The sequence below is a fragment of the Oncorhynchus tshawytscha genome, unplaced genomic scaffold, assembly GCF_018296145.1.
Source record: "Oncorhynchus tshawytscha isolate Ot180627B unplaced genomic scaffold, Otsh_v2.0 Un_contig_3778_pilon_pilon, whole genome shotgun sequence".
NCBI classification, from domain to species: domain Eukaryota; kingdom Metazoa; phylum Chordata; class Actinopteri; order Salmoniformes; family Salmonidae; genus Oncorhynchus; species Oncorhynchus tshawytscha.
In genome coordinates, this window is record NW_024608735.1 from 20,492 (window position 1) to 44,314 (window position 23,823).

Here is a 23,823-nt window from a genome sequence, read left to right on the forward strand (position 1 = left end):
CACCATGCCAGTAAGGAGGAGTGTTAGTTCACCATGCTAGTAAGGAGGAGTGTTAGTTCACCATGCCAGTAAGGAGGAGTGTTAGTTCACCATGCTAGTAAGGAGGAGTGTTAGTTCACCATGCCAGTAAGGAGGAGTGTTAGTTCACCATGCTAGTAAGGAGGAGTGTTAGTTCACCATGCTAGTAAGGAGGAGTGTTAGTTCACCATGCTAGTAAGGAGGAGTGTTAGTTCACCATGCCAGTAAGGAGGAGTGTTAGTTCACCATGCTAGTAAGGAGGAGTGTTAGTTCACCATGCCAGTAAGGAGGAGTGTTAGTTCACCATGCTAGTAAGGAGGAGTGTTAGTTCACCATGCCAGTAAGGAGGAGTGTTAGTTCACCATGCCAGTAAGGAGGAGTGTTAGTTCACCATGCTAGTAAGGAGGAGTGTTAGTTCACCATGCTAGTAAGGAGGAGTGTTAGTTCACCATGCCAGTAAGGAGGAGTGTTAGTTCACCATGCCAGTAAGGAGGAGTGTTAGTTCACCAAAAGCTTTTCATTTTAGTTTTTTAATATTCACAATAAATGGGAACATCATCCAACCAACGAGCTGCGTTGGGGAAGCTGATTCTGCTCTCATCCTGTTGGGTCTCATTGGGATTCACTACATAGAAACTACCCACAACTATAGGTGTGTGTTACCTGGCAGGTGTGTGTGTACCTGTTAGGAGTGTGTGTACCTGGCAGGTGTGTGTGTGTACCTGTTAGGAGTGTGTGTGTGTACCTGGCAGGTGTGTGTGTGTGTACCTGGTAGGAGTGTGTGTGTGTGTGTACCTGGTAGGAGTGTGTGTATACCTGGCAGGTGTGTGTGTGTACCTGGCAGGTGTGTGTGTTCCTGGCAGGTGTGTGTGTGTTCCTGGCAGGTGTGTGTGTGTACCTGGCAGGTGTGTGTGTGTACCTGGCAGGTATGTGTGTTTACCTGGAAGGTGTGTGTGTGTGTACCTGGCAGGTGTGTGTGTGTGTGTACCTGGCAGGTGTGTGTGCACCTGGCAGGTGTGTGTGTACCTGGTAGGAGTGTGTGTGTGTGTACCTGGCAGGTGTGTGTGTGTACCTGGTAGGAGTGTGTGTGTGTGTGTGTGTGTGTGTGTGTGTGTGTGTGTGTGTGTGTGTGTGTGTACCTGGCAAGTGTGTGTGTGTTCCTGGCAGGTGTGTGTGTGTACCTGGCAGATGTGTGTGTGTGTGTGTGTGTGTACCTGGCAGGTATGTGTTCACCTGGCAGGTGTGTGTACCTGGTAGGAGTGTGTGTGTGTACCTGGCAGGTGTGTGTGTGTGTACCTGGTAGGAGTGTGTGTGTGTGTACCTGGCAGGTGTGTGTGTGTTCCTGGCAGGTGTGTGTGTGTACCTAGCAGGTGTGTGTACCTGGTAGGAGTGTGTGTGTGTGTACCTGGCAGGTGTGTGTGTGTACCTAGCAGGTGTGTGTGTGTGTACCTGGCAGGTGTGTGGGTGTACCTGGCAGTGTGTGTGTGTACCTAGCAGGTGTGTGTGTGTGGGTGAACCTGGCAGGTGTGTGTGTGTGTGTGTGTGTGTGTGTTCCTGGCAGGTGTGTGTGTGTACCTAGCAGGTGTGTGTGTGTGTGTACCTGGCAGGTGTGTGTGTGTGGGTGAACCTGGCAGGTGTGTGTGTGTGTGTGTGTGTACCTGGTAGGTGACTGGGCCAGCGAAGTGTTTGATGGTGAATTCTGGGAGGGGCATCTTTGGCTTCAGGTAGATCTTGTTGTTACCATGGTGATAATGACACTTCTGGAGGAAGGTGTGGTCTGTCGCCTAACAACAGAGGAACAGAGCATCAACCAATGACTCAGCACAGTCAAGTGTGTGTGTGTGTGTGTGTGTGTGTGTGTGTGTGTGTGTGTGTGTGTGTGTGTGTGTGTGTGTGTGTGTGTGTGTGTGTGTGTGTGTGTGTGTGTGTGTGTGTGTGTGTGTGTGTGTGTGTGTGTACCTGGGGAAAGCAGCTCTGGTCATCCAGGATCTTCAGTATCCCATGGGGCTTAGAGGAGATGAGGTCGATGCAGGACTGGTTGTCGCTGAATGGGATGTCCTGCCACGGGATCTGCTCCCTGTTGTACTCCTCCTGACAGACACATGACATACAGGCTTCATAACACATTATAACACTTTGGAACAGGACATACTGCCAGGGGATATGCTCCCTGTTGTACTCCTCCTGACCATAACGCTATGCTCCTGATTCCTGCTTACAAGCAAAAATTAAAGCAGGAAGCACCAGTTACTCTGTCTATAAAAAAATGGTTAGATGAAGCAGATGCTAAACTACAGGACTGTTTTGCTATCACAGACTGGAACATGTTACGGGATTCTTCCGATGGCATTGAGGAGTACACCACATCAGTCACTGGCTTCATCAGTGCATCGATGACATCGTCCTCACAGTGACCGGACGTACATACCCCAACCAGAAGCCATGGATTACAGGCAACATCCTCACTGAGCTAAAGGCTAGAGCTGCCGCTTTCAAGGAGCGGGACTCTAACCCGGAAGCTTATAAGAAATCCTGCTATGCCCTCCAAGGAACCATCAAACAGGCAAAGCGTCAATACAGGACTAAGATTGAATCGTACTACACCGGCTCTGACGCTCATCGGATGTGGCAGGAGTTACAAACCATTACAGACTACAAAGGGAAGCACAGCCGAGAACTGCCCAGTGACACGAGCCTACCAGACGAGCTAAATCACTTCTATGCTCGCTTCAAGGCAAATAACGCTGAAACAGGCACGAGAGCACCAGCTGTTACTGAAGACTGTGTGATCACGCTTTCCATAGCCGATGTGAGTAAGACCTTTAAACAGGTCGACATTCACAAGGACACAGAGTCAGACGGATTACCAGGACGTGTACTCAGAGTGTACTGTGACCATGCGCTGACCAACTGGCACGTGTCTTCACTGACATTTTCAACCTCTCCCTGTCCAATTCTGTAATACCAACATGTTTTAAGCAGACCACCATAGTCCCTGTGCCCAAGAACACCAAGGTAACCTGCCTAAATGACTAACGACCCGTAGCACTCACATCTGTAGCCATGAAGTGCTTTGAAAGGCTGGTCATGGCTCACATCAACACCATTATCCCAGAAATCCTAAACCCACATACCGCCTCAACTGATCAACAGATGATGTAATCCATATTGCACTCCACACTGCCCTTTCCCACCTGGACAAAAGGAACACCTATGTGTGAATGCTATTCATTGACTACAGCTCAGCGTTCAACACCATAGTGTCTCAAAGCTCATCACTAAGCTAAGAACCCTGAGACTAAACACCTCCCTCTGCAACTGGATCCTGGACTTCCTGACGAGCTGCTCCAAGTGGTAAGGGTAGGTAACACGCTGATCCTCAACACAGGGGCCCCTCAGGGGTGCGTGCTCAGTCCCTTCCTGTACTCCCTGTTCACTCATGACTGCACCGACAGGCACAACTCCAACACGATCATTAAGTTTGCCGATGCCACAACCGTGGTAGGCCTGATCAAAGACAACGATGAGACAGCCTATAAGGAGGAGGTCAGAGACCTGGCCGTGTGGTGCCAGAATAACAACCTATCCCTCAACGTAATCAAGACAAAGCAGATGATTGTGGACTACAGGAAAAGGAGGACCGAGCACGCCCCCATTCTCATCAACGGGGCAGCATGTAGTGGAGCAAGTTGAGAGCTTCAAGTTCCTTGGTCTCCACATCACCAACAAACTGAATGATCCAAGCACACCAAGACAGTCATGAAGAGGGCACGACAAAACCTATTCCCCCTCAGGAGACTGACAAGATTTGGCATGGGTCCTCAGATCCTCAAAAGGTTCTACAGCTGCACCATCGAGAGCATCCTGACCGGCTGCATCACTGCCTGGTACGGCAACTGCTCGGCCTCCGACCGCAAGGCACTACAGAGGGTAATGCGAACGGCCCAGTACATCACTGGGGCCAAGCTTCCTGCCATCCAGGACCTCTATACCAGGCTGTGTCAGAGGAAGGCCCTACAAATTGTCAAAGACTCCAGCCACCCTAGTCATAGACTGTTCTCTCTGCTACCGCACGGCAAGCGGTACCTGAGCGCCAAGTCTAGGTCCAAAAGGCTTCTAAACAGCTTCTACCCCCAGGCCATAAGACTCCTGAACAGATAATCAAATTGCTACCCAGACTATTTGCATTCTATGCCTGTGATATGTGGTTGTCCCACCTAGCAATCACCTAGCTATCTTCAGCTGAACGCAGTAACTGTAAGTCTCTCTGGATAAGAACGTCTGACCAACATGTTAATGTAAAATAACACACCACATAAAGGCTTCATAATGCTTCATAAGGCTTCATAAGGCTTCATAAGGCTTCATAATGCATCCTAACAATTATAACAGGACATCCTGCCAGAGGATCCGCTCCCTGCTGTACTTCTCCTGACAGGCAGATGACAAATAGGCTTCATACAGGCTTCATAACGCATAATAACCCTCACCTGCTCCTGTCTGAAGACGATCCTATTGAAGAAGAACTGCAGGTACTCATTAGCATAGTTAATACACAGCTGCTCAAAGCTGTTGAAGGACAGGTCCTGGAGGAGACAGAGATACGGGGTTAGATACAGCTAAATGACAGAGATGTTGAAGGTCCTGGAGGAGACAGAGGTACAGCTAACTGACAGAATAATGACAGAGATGTTGAAGGTCCTGGAGGAGACAGAGATACTGGGTTAGATACAGCTAACTGACAGAATAATGACAGAGATGTTGAAGGTCCTGGAGGAGACAGAGATACAGCTAACTGACAGAATAATGGCAGAGATGTTGAAGGTCCTGGAGGAGACAGAGATACAGCTAACTGACAGAATAATGACAGAGATGTTGAAGGTCCTGGAGGAGGCAGAGATACTGGGTTAGATACAGCTAACTGACAGAATAATGACAGAGATGTTGAAGGTCCTGGAGGAGACAGAGATACTGAGTTAGATACAGCTAACTGACAGAATAATGGAAACACAAGTTAATGAGGGATACAAGGTATATTGAAAGCAGATGCTTCCACACCCATGTGTTCCTGAGTTAATTAAGTAATTAGCAAGGTAAAGTAATATATTTAAAAAATATATATATTATAATAATTTAACCTTTATTTAACTAGGCAGGGAGGGAGAGAGAGGTGGAGGGAGTGAGGGAGAGAGAGAGATGGAGGGAGGAACAGACGGAGGGAGGGTGGGACGGAGGGAGAGACGGAGAGACGGAGGGAGAGAGAGAGATGGAGGGAGGGAGAGACAGAGGGAGAGAGATGGAGGGACAGAAGGAGAGAGATGGAGGGACAAACAGAGGGAGAGAGATGGAGGGACAGACAGAGGGAGAGAGAGATAGAGGGACAGACAGAGGGAGACAGAGGTGGAGGGACAGACAGAGGGAGAGAGAGGTGGAGGGACAGACAGAGGGAGAGAGATAGATGGACCGAGGGAGAGAGATGGAGGGACAGACAGAGGGAGAGAGATAGATGGACAGACAGAGGGAAAGAGATAGATGGACAGAGAAGAGGGAGAGAGAGATGGAGGGACAGACAGAGGGAGAGAGATAGATGGAGGGACGGAGGAAGGGAGAGAGATGGAGGGACGGAGGGAGAGAGATGGAGGGACGGAGGGAGAGAGATGGAGGGACGGAGGGAGGGAGAGAGATGGAGGGACAGAAGGAGAGAGATGGAGGGTCAGACAGAGGGAGAGAGTTGGAGGGACGGAGGGAGAGAGATGGAGGGACGGAGGGAGGGAGAGAGATGGAGGGACAGACAGGGGGAGAGAGTTGGAGGGACGGAGGGAGAGAGATGGAGGGACGGAGGAGAGAGAGATGGAGGGAAGGATAAAGTGGAGTACCTCAAAGCCATATATATCCAGCACAGATATTGACAGAGCGTGATGTCGAGGATACACCTGTCCATTAATCCTCTCAGTCAGCCAGTGGAACAACAGAGAGTACAGGATCTTGGCAACAGCATCTCTGGAGCAGGAGGGAGGGAGGGAGGGAGGGAGGGAGGGAGGGAGGGAGGGAGGGAGGGAGGGAGGGAGGGAGGGGGAGGGAGGGAGGGAGGGAGGGAGGAGAGGGAGACAGACAGACAGAGACAGACAGACAGACAGACAGACAGACAGACAGACAGACAGACAGACAGACAGACAGACAGACAGTCAGACAGACAGACAGACAGACAGACAGACAGACAGACAGACAGACAGACAGACAGACAGACAGACAGACAGACAGACAGACAGACAGACAGACAGACAGACAGACAGATTAACAAGTGGCATGTCTACAGTATGCTGAAGAGTGCATGCTGGGAGTTGTAGTGAAGTTAGAGTGTATTATCTGTGGTTCTTACCTGGCGTCTACAGCACGCTGAATAGTGCATGCTGGGAGTTGTAGTGAAGTTAGAGTGTATTATCTGTGGTTCCTACCTGGCGTCTACAGCACTCTCTACCGTCAGAGGGGTGTAGATCTTCTCCCTCATGGTCTCCTGGAGAGACATAACACAGAGAGGTCAGTTAGTTACCAACAGAACACACAGCTCGGATTGGTGGAACACAACTCATCACAACCAATCAGAGGAAAGTTATACTCTTCTTTAAATTTGCAGTGTCAAATGATTTCCTCTTGAGTCTTCTCTCTCTCTCCTTAAAGGGTTTATCAGGGAACCAATCTATATGTCTTCAGGGAACCCTCTCTCTCCTTAAAGGGTTTATCAGGGAACCAATCTATATGTCTTCCTCTCTCTCTCCTTAAAGGGTTTATCAGGGAACCAATCTATATGTCTTCCTCTCTCTCTCCTTAAAGGGTTTATCAGGGAACCAATCTATATGTCTTCTCTCTCTCTCCTTAAAGGGTTTATCAGGGAACCAATCTATATGTCTTCCTCTCTCTCCTTAAAGGGTTCATCAGGGAACCAATCTATATGTCTTCCTCTCTCTCTCCTTAAAGGGTTTATCAGGGAACCAATCTATATGTCTTCCTCTCTCTCCTTAAAGGGTTTATCAGGGAACCAATCTATATGTCTTCCTCTCTCTCTCCTTAAAGGGTTTATCAGGGAACCAATCTATATGTCTTCCTCTCTCTCCTTAAAGGGTTTATCAGGGAACCAATCTATATGTCTTCCTCTCTCTCTCCTTAAAGGGTTTATCAGGGAACCAATCTATATGTCTCCTTAAAGGGTTTATCAGGGAACCAATCTATATGTCTTCTCTCTCTCCTTAAAGGGTTTATCAGGGAACCAATCTATATGTCTTCCTCTCTCTCCTTAAAGGGTTTATCAGGGAACCAATCTATATGTCTTCTCTCTCTCTCTCCTTAAAGGGTTTATCAGGGAACCAATCTATATGTCTTCTCTCTCTCTCTCCTTAAAGGGTTTATCAGGGAACCAATCTATATGTCTTCCTCTCTCTCCTTAAAGGGTTTATCAGGGAACCAATCTATATGTCTTCCTCTCTCTCTCCTTAAAGGGTTTATCAGGGAACCAATCTATATGTCTTCAGGGAACCAATCTATATGTCTCTCTCTCTCCTTAAAGGGTTTATCAGGGAACCAATCTATATGTCTTCTCTCTCTCTCCTTAAAGGGTTTATCAGGGAACCAATCTATATGTCCTCTCTCTCTCCTTAAAGGGTTTATCAGGGAACCAATCTATATGTCTTCTCTCTCTCCTTAAAGGGTTTATCAGGGAACCAATCTATATGTCTTTCTCTCTCTCTCCTTAAAGGGTTTATCAGGGAACCAATCTATATGTCTTCTCTCTCTCTCCTTAAAGGGTTTATCAGGGAACCAATCTATATGTCTTCTCTCTCTCTCCTTAAAGGGTTTATCAGGGAACCAATCTATATGTCTTCCTCTCTCTCCTTAAAGGGTTTATCAGGGAACCAATCTATATGTCTTCCTCTCTCTCCTTAAAGGGTTTATCAGGGAACCAATCTATATGTCTTCCTCTCTCTCTCCTTAAAGGGTTTATCAGGGAACCAATCTATATGTCTTCCTCTCTCTCTCCTTAAAGGGTTTATCAGGGAACCAATCTATATGTCTTCCTCTCTCTCTCCTTAAAGGGTTTATCAGGGAACCAATCTATATGTCTTCCTCTCTCTCCTTAAAGGGTTTATCAGGGAACCAATCTATATGTCTTCCTCTCTCTCCTTAAAGGGTTTATCAGGGAACCAATCTATATGTCTTCCTCTCTCTCTCCTTAAAGGGTTTATCAGGGAACCAATCTATATGTCTTCCTCTCTCTCTCCTTAAAGGGTTTATCAGGAAACCAATCTATATGTCTTCCTCTCTCTCCTTAAAAGGGTTTATCAGGGAACCAATCTATATGTCTTCTCTCTCTCTCCTTAAAGGGTTTATCAGGGAACCAATCTATATGTCTTCCTCTCTCTCTCCTTAAAGGGTTTATCAGGGAACCAATCTATATGTCTTCCTCTCTCTCCTTAAAGGGTTTATCAGGGAACCAATCTATATGTCTTCCTCTCTCTCTCTCTCCTTAAAGGGTTTATCAGGGAACCAATCTATATGTCTTCCTCTCTCTCTCCTTAAAGGGTTTATCAGGGAACCAATCTATATGTCTTCCTCTCTCTCCTTAAAGGGTTTATCAGGGAACCAATCTATATGTCTTCCTCTCTCTCTCCTTAAAGGGTTTATCAGGGAACCAATCTATATGTCTTCCTCTCTCTCTCCTTAAAGGGTTTATCAGGGAACCAATCTATATGTCTTCCTCTCTCTCCTTAAAGGGTTTATCAGGGAACCAATCTATATGTCTTCCTCTCTCTCCTTAAAGGGTTTATCAGGGAACCAATCTATATGTCTTTCTCTCTCTCCTTAAAGGGTTTATCAGGGAACCAATCTATATGTCTTCCTCTCTCTCTCCTTAAAGGGTTTATCAGGGAACCAATCTATATGTCTTCTCTCTCTCTCCTTAAAGGGTTTATCAGGGAACCAATCTATATGTCTTCTCTCTCTCTCCTTAAAGGGTTTATCAGGGAACCAATCTATATGTCTTCTCTCTCTCTCCTTAAAGGGTTTATCAGGGAACCAATCTAAAGGGTTTATGTCTTCTTCTCTCTCTCTCTCCTTAAAGGGTTTATCAGGGAACCAATCTATATGTCTTCCTCTCTCTCTCCTTAAAGGGTTTATCAGGGAACCAATCTATATGTCTTCTCTCTCTCTCCTTAAAGGGTTTATCAGGGAACCAATCTATATGTCTTCCTCTCTCTCTCCTTAAAGGGTTTATCAGGGAACCAATCTATATGTCTTCCTCTCTCTCCTTAAAGGGTTTATCAGGGAACCAATCTATATGTCTTCCTCTCTCTCTCCTTAAAGGGTTTATCAGGGAACCAATCTATATGTCTTCCTCTCTCTCCTTAAAGGGTTTATCAGGGAACCAATCTATATGTCTTCCTCTCTCTCTCCTTAAAGGGTTTATCAGGGAACCAATCTATATGTCTTCCTCTCTCTCTCCTTAAAGGGTTTATCAGGGAACCAATCTATATGTCTTCCTCTCTCTCTCCTTAAAGGGTTTATCAGGGAACCAATCTATATGTCTTCCTCTCTCTCTCCTTAAAGGGTTTATCAGGGAACCAATCTATATGTCTTCCTCTCTCTCTCTCCTTAAAGGGTTTATCAGGGAACCAATCTATATGTCTTCCTCTCTCTCTCCTTAAAGGGTTTATCAGGGAACCAATCTATATGTCTTCCTCTCTCTCTCCTTAAAGGGTTTATCAGGGAACCAATCTATATGTCTTCCTCTCTCTCTCCTTAAAGGGTTTATCAGGGAACCAATCTATATGTCTTCCTCTCTCTCCTTAAAGGGTTTATCAGGGAACCAATCTATATGTCTTCCTCTCTCTCTCCTTAAAGGGTTTATCAGGGAACCAATCTATTTTATGTCTTCCTCTCTCTCTCCTTAAAGGGTTTATCAGGGAACCAATCTATTTTATGACTTCTCTCTCTCTCTCCTTAAAGGGTTTATCATGGTACCAATCTATATTTCTTCCTCTCTCTCTCCTTAAAGGGTTTATCTTCTATATGTCCTCTCTCTCTCCTTAAAGGGTTTATCATGGAACCAATCTATTTTATCTCTGAAGGTCAACAGCAATTGACCTTCGTTACCTCCATTAGAACACAGGTCATTATGTCATATAACAGGTCATTATAACAGGTCATTTTTATTAAAGGGTTATAACAGGTCATTATAACAGGTCATCTTACCAGACCCTCCATTAACACAGTGTATCATATAACAGGTCATTTTATAACAGGTCATTATAACAGGTCATTATAACAGGTCATTGAACCATTATACCTCCATTAGACACAGTGTGTATATAACAGGTCATTATAACAGGTCATTATAACAGGTCATTATAACAGGTCATTGTACCAGACCCTCCATTAAAGACACAGGTGTATATAACAGGTCATTATAACAGGTCATTATAACAGGTCATTGTACCAGACCCTCCTTAAACACAGTGTTTATATATATAACAGGTCATTATAACAGGTCATTATAACAGGTCATTATAACAGGTCATTGTACCAGTTACCTCCATTAGACACAGTGTGTATATAACAGGTCATTGTAGAGATGAGTACTAGATACTAGAGGAGAGATGATAGAGTACTAGATGTTAGAGTACTAGAGTACTAGATACTGTATTCAGGGAGTAGAGATGATAGAGGAGAGATGATAGAGTACTAGATACTGTATTCAGACACAGTAGAGATGATAGAGGAGAGATGATAGAGTAGGATCATTATAGAGTAGAGATGATAGACAGGTCATAGACCAGAGATCCATGTAGATTCTGGAGTAGAGATGATATAGTACAGATCATTATAGGGACAGAGATGATTGTACCAGATACCCTCCATTAGGGAGTAGAGATGATACACTGTCATTATAGATGATAGAGTACTAGATACTGTATTCAGGGAGTAGAGATGATAGAGTACTAGATACTGTATTCAGGGAGTAGAGATGATAGAGTACTAGATACTGTATTCAGGGAGTAGAGATGATAGAGTCATTAGATACTGTATTCAGGGGTAGAGATGATAGAGTACTAGATACTGTATTCAGGGAGTAGAGATGATAGAGGAGAGATGATAGAGGAGAGATACTGTATTCAGGGAGTAGAGATGATAGAGTACTAGATACTCCATTAGGGAGTGATGTATATATACTGTACAGGTCATAGAAATACTGTGTCATGATGACTTTGTGTGTATGGCCTTCTGGAGTCCCTCAGTCTGAGATATAGCAGGTCATTATAACAGGTCTTATCTCCAGAGCATGACCACAGGTCATTGTACCATCCGCCTCCATTAAACACATGTAACATTTATTTATAAAGGTCATTGCTTATCCCAACCCTCTGAATGAGACACAGGGGCAGTCCTCTGTAGAGACCATACTAGAATATTCTAGAGAGCTAGATATGATAGAGTACTAGATTAACACTAGGGGACTATGATATATAATGGATTTAGAATGATATTCAGAGATGACTTTACTAGATTTTGTTATATTACAGCCTGATCTAAAATGATAAATCGTTTATTTTCTATTCAGGGAGTAGAGATGATACCCCGTAGGATGACATCACAATACCCCTTAATGACATCACAATAGAGATGACAAAGCAAAAACAGGTTTTTAGAGATGAAAAAGTTGCAAAAAAAATACAGAATCACATTTAATGACAAAATAATAAAACTGTTTTGATTTGTCATTATAGAGTACTAGATATGTATTATGGGGTAGAGATGATAGAGTACTAGATACTGTATTCAGGAGTAGAGATGATTATGGGGTATTGTGATGTCATTCAGGGAGTAGTGATGATGGAGTATAGATGACTGTATTCAGGGAGTATTGTGATGATTAGAGGAGAGATGATAGAGGGTAGATGATGTCATTCATGGGGTAGATTGTGATGTCATTATAGGGTATTGTGATGTCATTAGGGGGTAGAGATGATGATGTCATTATGGGGTAGAGATATGTCATTATGGGAGTATTGTGATGTCATTATGGGGTATTGTGATGTCATTATAGGGTACTTGATGATGTCATTAGGGAGGGTATTGTGATGTGGATGTCATTAGGGGTATTGCGATGCCATTATGGCGTATTGTGATGTCATTATGGGGTATTGTGATGTCAGTATAGGGGTATTGTGATGTCATTATGGGGTATTGTGATGTCATTATAGGGTATTGTGATGTCATTATGGCCATCCGCCTGAGTCATTATTAACATTTATTCATTATAGGGCATTGTGCTTCATTAACCCCTCTGAATGACATTACAGGGGCAGCCCTCTGTGATGTCATACAGTGGAATATTCTAGATGCTATTCCATATTATAGTGATACCACATTAACAGTGGGGACTATGTCATATAATGCATTTAGAATGTATTATAGACCCCTTGACTTTTTCCACATTTTGTTATATTACAGTCCTTACTCTAAAATGGATTAAATCGTTTATTTGATGTCATGATGGGGTACAATGATGTCATGATGACATTGTGATGTCATGATGGGGTACCCCATGATGACATCACAATATCCCCATGATGACAATGCAAAAACAGACAAAAAAGTGCAATTAGACAAAAAAGTGCAAAAAAAAATCAGAATCACATTTAATGACAAAATAATAAAATGTTTTGATTTTGTCATTATGGGGTATTGTGATGTCATTATGGGGTATTGTGATGTCATTATAGGGTATTGTGATGTCATTATGGGGTATTGTGATGTCATTATGGGGTATTGTGATGTCATGATGGGGTATTGTGATGTCATTATGAGGCATTGTGATGTCATGATGGGGTATTGTGATGTCATGATGGGGTATTGTGATGTCATTATGGGGTATTGTGATGTCATTATGGGGTATTGTGAGTCATTATAGGGTATTGTGATGTCCTTATGGGGTATTGTGATGTCATTATGGGGTATTGTGATGTCATTATGGGGTATTGTGATGTCATTATGGGGTATTGTGTGTAGAATGATGAGAATTGTTTAAAAAAATCTATTTTAGAATAAGCCTGTAACATAGCAAAATGTGTAAAAAGTCAAGAGGTTTGAATAATTTCCGAAGGCACTGTGTATATACAGGTAGGAGAGGTTGGAGCAGAGGGATGCCACACTGGGCGTTCATGGAGTTCATGGAGAAGTTGTTGTGTATATACAGGTAGGAGAGGTTGGAGCAGAGGATGCCACACTGGGAGTTCATGGAGAAGTTGTCGTGTATATACAGGTAGGAGAGGTTGGAGCAGAGGGATGCCACACTGGGAGTTCATGGAGAAGTTGTCGTGTATATACAGGTAGGAGAGGTTGGAGCAGAGGGATGCCACACTGGGAGTTCATGGAGAAGTTGTCGTGGGGGGTTAAGTGTCTGGCTCAATGGCATCTAGGATTTGATACCAGCGACCCTCTGGTTGCCAGCTCACTTCCAGCCAAATGTTTCACATCAGACCCATTGCTAGGCTACCTGCTGCCCACGGGTTAGGAGTTAGGGTTTAAAGGGATAGTCTGAGATTTTAGGTAAATAGAAAAAAAGGGCTTGATTGGCAAAATCTCAAACATCCCTTTAAGGTTCGGGTTAGACTACCATACCTCATATCTTTGGAAGTAGACATTCCCCAGACTATCCCTTTAAGGTTTGGGTTAGACAGCCATACCTCATATCTTTGGAAGTAGACATTCCCCAGACTATCCCTTTAAGGTTTGGGTTAGACAGCCATACCTCATATCTTTGGAAGTAGATGTTCCCCAGACTATCCCTTTAAGGTTCGGGTTAGACAGTCGTACCTCATATCTTTGGAAGTAGACGTTCCCCAGACTATCCCTTTAAGGTTCGGGGTTAGACAGCCGTATCTTTGGAAGTAGACGTTCCCCAGACTATCCCTTTAAGGTTTGGGTTAGACAGTCGTACCTCATATCTTTGGAAGTAGACATTCCCCAGACTATCCCTTTAAGGTTCGGGTTAGACAGTCGTACCTCATATCTTTGGAAGTAGACGTTCCCCAGACTATCCCTTTAAGGTTCGGGGTTAGACAGCCGTATCTTTGGAAGTAGACGTTCCCCAGACTATCCCTTTAAGGTTCAGGTTAGACAGCCATACCTCATGTCTTTGGAAGTAGACGTTCCCCAGGTGTAGAATAGAAGACAGGACTCTAAAGATGGACGCCTGGTCGTCAGGGGTGAAGTGAAGGATCTCCATAGCAGCCAGCAGACGGAGGAAGTCCTCCCTGTCACTCTTTCCTGCTATCCCACAATCCCCTCCCTGGACACACACGACCATGGCCATCAGCTGTGTGTGTGTGTGTGTGTGTGTGTCTGTGTGTGTGTGTGTGCGTGTGTGTGTCTCTATGTGTGTGTGTGTGTGTGTATGTCTACCTGGTTCAGATAATAATATGTCTCAGCCTCCTGCAGGTAGAAGGCCTGCCTCTGCTGGGGGGGAAGACCTGACAGCATCTCATAGAAGATATGATAGTTCCTCTCATCTCTGGCCTGTAGAAACATCTCAGTCATTTAGCACCTATCCAGAGACACATGTGTCCATGTGACTGAGTGTGTGCGTGTGTGTGTGTGTGAATGTGACTGAGTGTGCGTGTGTGTGTGTCCATGTGACTGAGTGTGTGTGTGTATGTGTGTGGTGTGGTGTGTGTGTGTGTGTGTGTGTGTGTGTGTGTGTGTGTGTGTGTGTTGTGGTGTGGTGTGTGTGGTGTGGTGTGGTGTGTGTGTGTGTGTGTATCTCACCTGGAAGACTATACGGGACTTTTCCATCAGATACTGAGAGGTTATGGCACCGCTGATCACACCCCTACACACACACACACACACACACACACACACACACACACACACACACACACACACACACAAACCCCTAGAGTTAACACACACCCCTAGAGTTAACACACACACACACCCCTAGAGTTAACACACACACCCCTAGAGTTAACCCACACACCCCTAGAGTTAACACACACACCCCTAGAGTTAATATACACACACACCCCTAGAGTTAACACACACCCCCTAGAGTTAACACACACACACACCCCTAGAGTTAACACACGCACACACCCCTAGAGTTAACACAGACACCCCCTAGAGTTAACATACACACACCCCTAGAGTTAACACACACACCCCTAGAGTTAACACACACACCCCTAGAGTTAACACACACACCCCTAGAGTTAACACACACCCCTAGAGTTAACACACACCCCTAGAGTTAACACACACACACACCCCTAGAGTTAACACACACCCCCTAGAGTTAACACACACACACACCCCTAGAGTTAACAAACACCTCCCTAGAGTTAACAAACACACACCCCTAGAGTTAACACACACACACCCCTAGAGTTAACACACACACACCCTAGAGTTAACACACACCCCCCTAGAGTTAACACACACACACCCCTAGAGTTAACAAACACACCCCCTAGAGTTAACAAACACACACCCCTAGAGTTAACAAACACACACCCCTAGAGTTAACAAACACCCCCTAGAGTTAACACACACCCCCTAGAGTTAACAAACACCCCCTAGAGTTAACACACACACACACCCCTAGAGTTAAACACACACACACACACACACCCCTAGAGTTAACACACACACACCCCCCTAGAGTTAACACACACACCCCTAGAGTTAACACACACCCCCTAGAGTTAACACACACACCCCTAGAGTTAACAAACACACACCCCTAGAGTTAACACACACACACCCCTAGAGTTAACACACACACATATAGATATAGGACCAGAGGATAGAGGATGTTGACCAGAGGATAGAGGATGTTGACCAGAGGATAGAGGTTATAGACCAGAGGATAGAGGTTATAGACCCGAGGATAGAGGTTATAGATAGAGGTTATAGACCAGAGGATAGAGGTTATAGACCAGAGGATAGAGGTTATAGATAGAGGTTATAGACCAGAGGAGAGGTTATAGACCAGAGGATAGAGGTTATAGACCAGAGGTTAGATAGAGGTTATAGACCAGAGGATAGAGGTTATAGACCAGAGGATAGAGGTTATAGACCAGAGGATAGAGGTTATAGACCAGAGGATAGAGGTTATAGACCAGAGATAGAGGTTATAGACCAGAGGATAGAGGTTATAGACCAGAGGATAGAGGTTATAGACCAGAGGATAGAGGTTATAGACAGAGGAGAGTTATAGATAGAGGTTATAGACCAGAGGATAGAGGTTATAGACCAGAGGATAGAGGTTATAGACCAGAGATAGAGGTTATAGACCAGAGGATAGAGGTTATAGACCAGAGGATAGAGGTTATAGACCAGAGGATAGAGGTTATAGATAGAGGTTATAGACCAGAGGATAGAGGTTATAGACCAGAGGATAGAGGTATAGATAGATAGAGGTTATAGATAGAGGTTATAGACCAGAGGATAGAGGTTATAGACCAGAGGATAGAGGTTATAGATAGGTTATAGATAGGGTTATAGACCAGAGGTTATAGACCAGAGGATAGGGGTTATAGACCAGAGGATAGAGGTTATAGACCAGAGAATAGAGGTTATAGACCAGAGAATAGAGGTTATAGATAGAGGTTATAGATAGAGGTTATAGATAGAGGTTATAGACCAGAGGATAGAGGTTATAGACCAGAGAATAGAGGTTATAGATAGAGGTTATAGATAGAGGTTATAGACCAGAGAATAGAGGTTATAGACCAGAGGATAGACCAGAGGATAGAGGTTATAGACCAGAGGATAGAGGTTATAGACCAGAGGATAGAGGTTATAGACCAGAGGATAGAGGTTATAGACCAGAGGATAGAGGTTATAGACCAGAGGATAGAGGTTATAGACCAGAGGATAGAGGTTATAGACCAGAGGATAGAGGATATTGACCAGAGGATAGAGGTTATAGACCAGAGGATAGAGTTATTGATCATACTCACTGTTCCAGATAGATGATTTTATACCAGATCATACTCACTGTTCCAGATAGATCTATATATACCAGATCATACTCACTGTTCCAGATAGATCTATATATACCAGATCATATTCACTGTTCCAGATAGATCAATATATACCAGATCATACTCACTCCTCCAGATAGATCAATATATACCAGATCATACTCACTCCTCCAGATAGATCAATATATACCAGATCATACTCACTCCTCCAGATAGATCAATATATACCAGATCATACTCACTCCTCCAGATAGATCAATATATACCAGATCATACTCACTCCTCCAGATAGATCTCCACGTATTTCTACAGAACACAGCGACTGGAGTTGTCATTGCGAACTGTTTTGGCATTTCCAAAGGATTCTAGAAGAGGAGCTGCCTCAAGAATCTGGCAAAGTATTCAGAGATAAAACATCAGCATGAAAATACCATCATGTAGAACAAGTCCAGTGGAGCTAGCTACTCTACAGAACACAGCAGGTAGAACATGTAGACAGCTAGCTACTCTACAGAACACAGCAGGTAGAACATGTAGACAGCTAGCTACTCTACAGAACACAGCAGGTAGAACATGTAGACAGTGGAGCTAGCTACTCTACAGAACACAGCAGGTAGAACATGTAGACAGCTAGCTACTCTACAGAACACAGCAGGTAGAACATGTAGACAGCTAGCTACTCTACAGAACACAGCAGGTAGAACATGTAGACAGCTAGCTACTCTACAGAACACAACAGGTAGAACATGTAGACAGTGGAGCTAGCTACTCTACAGAACACAGCAGGTAGAACATGTAGACAGTGGAGCTAGCTACTCTACAGAACACAGCAGGTAGTACATGTAGACAGCTAGCTACTCTACAGAACACAGCAGGTAGAACATGTAGACAGCTAGCTACTCTACAGAACACAGCAGGTAGAACATGTAGACAGCTAGCTACTCTACAGAACACAGCAGGTAGAACATGTAGACAGTGGAGCTAGCTACTCTACAGAACACAGCAGGTAGTACATGTAGACAGCTAGCTACTCTACAGAACACAGCAGGTAGAACATGCAGACAGCTAGCTACTCTACAGAACACAGCAGGTAGAACATGGAGACAGCTAGCTACTCTACAGAACACAGCAGGTAGAACATGTAGACAGCTAGCTACTCTACAGAACACAGCAGGTAGAACATGTAGACAGCTAGCTACTCTACAGAACACAGCAGGTAGAACATGTAGACAGCTAGCTACTCTACAGAACACAGCAGGTAGAACATGTAGACAGCTAGCTACTCTACAGAACACAGCAGGTAGTACATGTAGACAGCTAGCTACTCTACAGAACACAGCAGGTAGTACATGTAGACAGCTAGCTACTCTACAGAACACAGCAGGTAGAACATGTAGACAGCTAGCTACTCTACAGAACACAGCAGGTAGAACATGTAGACAGTGGAGCTAGCTACTCTACAGAACACAGCAGGTAGAACATGTAGACAGCTAGCTACTCTACAGAACACAGCAGGTAGAACATGCAGACAGTGGAGCTAGCTACTCTACAGAACACAGCAGGTAGAACATGCAGACAGCTAGCTACTCTACAGAACACAGCAGGTAGAACATGTAGACAGCTAGCTACTCTACAGAACACAGCAGGTAGAACATGTAGACAGCTAGCTACTCTACAGAACACAACAGGTAGAACATGTAGACAGCTAGCTACTCTACAGAACACAGCAGGTAGAACATGTAGACAGCTAGCTACTCTACAGAACACAACAGGTAGAACATGTAGACAGCTAGCTACAGAACACACAGGTAGAACATGTAGACAGAACACAGAACACAGCAGGTAGAACATGTAGACAGTGTAGCTACTCTACAGAACACAGCAGGTAGAACATGTAGACAGCTAGCTACTCTACAGAACACAGCAGGTAGAACATGTAGACAGCTAGCTACTCTACAGAACACAGCAGGTAGAACATGTAGACAGCTAGCTACTCTACAGAACACAGCAGGTAGAACATGTAGACAGCTAGCTACTCTACAGAACACAGCAGGTAGAACATGTAGACAGTGGAGCTAGCTACTCTACAGAACACAGCAGGTAGAACATGTAGACAGCTAGCTACTCTACAGAACACAGCAGGTAGAACATGTAGACAGAGCACAGCTACTCTACAGAACACAGCAGGTAGAACATGTAGACAGCTAGCTACTCACACAGAACACAGCAGGTAGAACATGTAGACAGCTAGCTACTCTACAGAACACAGCAGGTAGAACATGCTAGTAAACAGACAGTGTACAGCTAGCTACTCTACAGAACACAGCAGGTAGAACATGTAGACAGTGGAGCTAGCTACTCTACAGAAGAACACAGCATAGTAATAGAACATAGTAGAACAGAATGGAAATGCTAGCTACTCTACAGAACACAGCAGGTAGAACATGTAGACAGCTAGCTACTAGACAGAACACAGCAGGTAGAACATGTAGACAGCTAGCTACTCTACAGAATGGAATGTAATACAGCAGGTAGAACATGCAGACAGATAGCTATACAGTAATAGCAATAGAACATGCAGACAGCTAGCTACTCTACAGAACACAACAGGTAGAACATGTAGATAGTGGAGCTAGCATGCAGACAGCTCTAGTCTGCAGAGACAGTCAGAACAGGTAAAAGAGAACATGTCAGAACAGCACAGTAGACAATCAGAACAGTCACAACAGTACAGAGATACTGTAACAGTCACAACAGCACAGTAGAGACAATCAGAACAGTACAACAGTAAACTAGCTACAGTCTGTAACAGAATGCAAGCGCAGGACAATAGAACATGTAAACAGACACAGTAGAACAGTACAGTAGTCACAACAGAACACAGTCACAATGGTAATAGAATGGAATGATAGTATGGTAATAGAATGGAATGATAGTATGGTAATAGAGTGGAATGATAGTATGGTAATAGAATGGAATGATAGTGTGGTAATAGAATGATAGTATGGTAATAGAATGGAATGATAGTATGGTAATAGAAAGGAATGATAGTATGGTAATAGAATGATAGTATGGTAATAGAATGGAATGATAGTATGGTAATAGAATGGAATGATAGTATGGTAATAGAATGGAATGATAGTATGGTAATAGAATGGAATGATAGTATGGTAATAGAATAGAATGATAGTAGTAATATAATGGAATGATAGTTTGGTAATAGAATGGAATGATAGTATGGTAATAGAATGGAATGATAGGTAATAGAATGGAATGATAGTATGGTAATAGAAGAATATGATAGTATGGTAATAGAATGGAATGATAGTATGGTAATAGAATGGAATGATAGTATGGTAATAGAATACAATATGATAGTATGGTAATAGAATACAATATGATAGTATGGTAATAGAATACAATATGATAGTATGGTAATAGAATGATAGTATGGTAATAGAATGATAGTATGGTAATAGAATACAATATGATAGTATGGTAATAGAATGGAATATGATAGTATGGTAATAGAATGGAATGATAGTATGGTAATAGAATGGAATATGATAGTATGGTAATAGAATGGAATGATAGTATGGTAATAGAATGGAATGATAGTATGGTAATAGAATGGAATGATAGTATGGTAATAGAATGGAATATGATAGTATGGTAATAGAATGGAATGATAGTATGGTAATAGAATACAATATGATAGTATGGTAATAGAATCAATATGATAGTATGGTAATGGAATATGATAGTATGGTAATAGCATGATAGTATGGTAATAGAATGGAATATGATAGTATGGTAATAGAATGGAATGATAGTATGGTAATAGAATGGACATGATAGTATGGTAATAGAATGGAATGATAGTATGGTAATAGAATGGAATGATAGTATGGTAATAGAATGGAATATGATAGTATGGTAATAGAAGAAATAGTGTGGTAATAGAATGGAATGATAGTATGGTAATAGAGGAATATGATAGTATGTAATAGAATGTAGTATGGTAATAGAATGGAATATGATAGTATGGTAATAGATGGAAATAGTATGGAATAGAATGGAATGATAGTATGGTAATAGAATGGAATATGATAGTATGGTAATAGAATGAAGTAGTAATAGAATGGAATATGATAGTATGGTAATAGAAGAATGATAGTATGGTAATAGAATGGAATGATAGTATGGTAATAGAATGGAAATGATAGTATGGAGAATGGAAATGATAGTATGGTAATAGAATGGAATGATAGTATGGTAATAGAATGGAAATGATAGTATGGTAATAGAATGGAATGATAGTATGGTAATAGAATATCATATATGGTAATAATGGTAATAGATAGTATGGTAATAGAATGGAATGATAGTATGGTAATAGAATGGATATGATAGTATGGTAATAGAATGGAATGATAGTATGGTAATAGAATGGAATGATAGTATGGTAATAGAATGGAATGATAGTATGGTAATAGAATGGAATGATAGTATGGTAATAGAATGGAATGATAGTATGGTAATAGAATGGAATATGAATAGTATGGTAATAGAATGGAATGATAGTATGGTAATAGAATGGAATGATAGTATGGTAATAATATGATAGTATGGTAATAGAAATGATAGTATGGTAATAGAATGGAAATGATAGTATGGTAATAGAATGGAATGATAGTATGGTAATAATAGAATGGAATATGATAGTATGGTAATAGAATGGGTATGGTAACAAACCAAGCTTTACTGAACACTGACAGACAGATGGGGCATGCAGAAACCAGCTACCTTAATCTGAGCAGCACATGAGACACAGGGAGTAGTATGGTAATACAGGAAGACAAGGTTAGGATACAGAAGACATATGTGTGTGAGAGTGTGTGTGAGTGTGTGTGTTTACCTGTTGTGTAATGTTGTGTTTGTGGTGTATTGCTGCTAGGTAACGCAGCAGCAGTTTAGTGGCCTCAGTCTTCCCTGATCCACTCTCCCACTGAAACACACACAGAACTTAATGTCAATATAAACACTAAAACACCACCAACACACAGGTCACCACTGGATCTGAAGTTAGTGCTAAGTACAAACAAAACAAGACGCATGCTTTTTTTCAGTGAAGAAGTTGGTCAAGGTTGGTTTCTTTTACAGAAACAAAGCATGTCTGACTTTTGTTAATAGGAAGGAAATTGTCCAGGACACTTTTATGTCTATTTTAGATTCTGGGGATATTATCTATATGCACGCAGCACTATACTTAAACCCCTAGATGCTGTTTTCCACTGTACCCTTAGGTTTATTGCCGGTGATGGTTCTAGAACTCACCATTGTTCCCTTAGGTTTATTACCGCTGATGGTTCTAGAACTCACCATTGGGCCCTTAGGTTTATTACCGGTGATGGTTCTAGAACTCACCATTGGGCCCTGAGGTTTATTGCGGGTGATGGTTCTAGAACTCACCATTGGGCCCTGAGGTTTATTACCGGTGATGGTTCTAGAACTCACCATTGTTCCCTTAGGTTTATTACTGGTGATGGTTCTAGAACTCACCATTGTTCCCTGAGGTTTATTACTGGTGATGGCTCTAGAACTCACCATTGTTCCTTTAGGTTTATTACTGGTGATGGTTCTAGAACTCACCATTGGGCCCTTAGGTTTATTGCCGGTGATGGTTCTACAACTCACCATTGGGCCCTTAGGTTTATTACCGGTGATGGTTCTAGAACTCACCATTGGGCCCTTAGGTTTATTGCCGGTGATGGTTCTAGAACTCACCATTGGGCCCTGAGGTTTATTACCGGTGATGGTTCTAGAACTCACCATTGTTCCCTTAGGTTTATTACCGCTGATTGTTCTAGAACTCATCATTGTTCCCTTAGGTTTATTACCGGTGATGGTTCTAGAACTCCCATTGTTCCCTTAGGTTTATTACCGCTGATTGTTCTGGAACTCATCATTGTTCCCTTAGGTTTATTACCGCTGATGGTTCTAGAACTCACCATTGGGCCCTGAGGTTTATTACCGGTGATGGTTCTAGAACTCACCATTGGGCCCTGAGGTTTATTACCGGTGATGGTTCTAGAACTCACCATTGTTCCCTTAGGTTTATTACTGGTGATGGTTCTAGAACTCACCATTGTTCCCTTAGATTTATTACCGGTGATGGCTCTAGAACTCACCACTGTTCCTTTAGGTTTATTACTGGTGATGGTTCTAGAACTCAACATTGTTCCCTTAGATTTATTACCGGTGATGGTTCTAGAACTCACCATTGTTCCCTTAGGTTTATTACTGGTGATGGTTCTAGAACTAACCATTGTTCCCTTAGGTTTATTACTGGTGATGGTTCTAGAACTCACCATTGTTCCCTGAGGTTTATTACTGGTGATGGTTCTAGAACTCACCATTGTGTTTTGTATTAAAAAGTGGGTTGGGCCTTTTTGTATGTAAGGAAAGAGCAGCATTCTCTTCTGTTTATTTACAAATCATTCAGGCAGAAACTTCCTATGTATCTATCATCATTAATTCAATTTAGACTTCCAAATGACCAACCCTGGTCTCAAGCTTAGATAACACTGGAGGCCCCTTCGGTCTCCACAGAGTTGGGTAAAGCTAATTTTAATTGTTTTGGAGCCCTTTATGGGGAACAAGTTACAGAGCTGTCTGAGATGTTCTGGTCCTCTTGGGTCGTTCAGATAAACCTGTCTGTTTAATTTTATTTGGTATGTGTTGGATGTGTTTCTGCAGGGCTCAT

General features: G+C 42.9%; 1 pseudogene; it reads right to left on the reverse strand.

Annotated features, from left to right (window-relative positions):
• The window catches only part of LOC112240288, a 51,023-nt pseudogene that overhangs the window by 15,565 nt on the left and 11,635 nt on the right, over window positions 1-23,823 (reverse strand).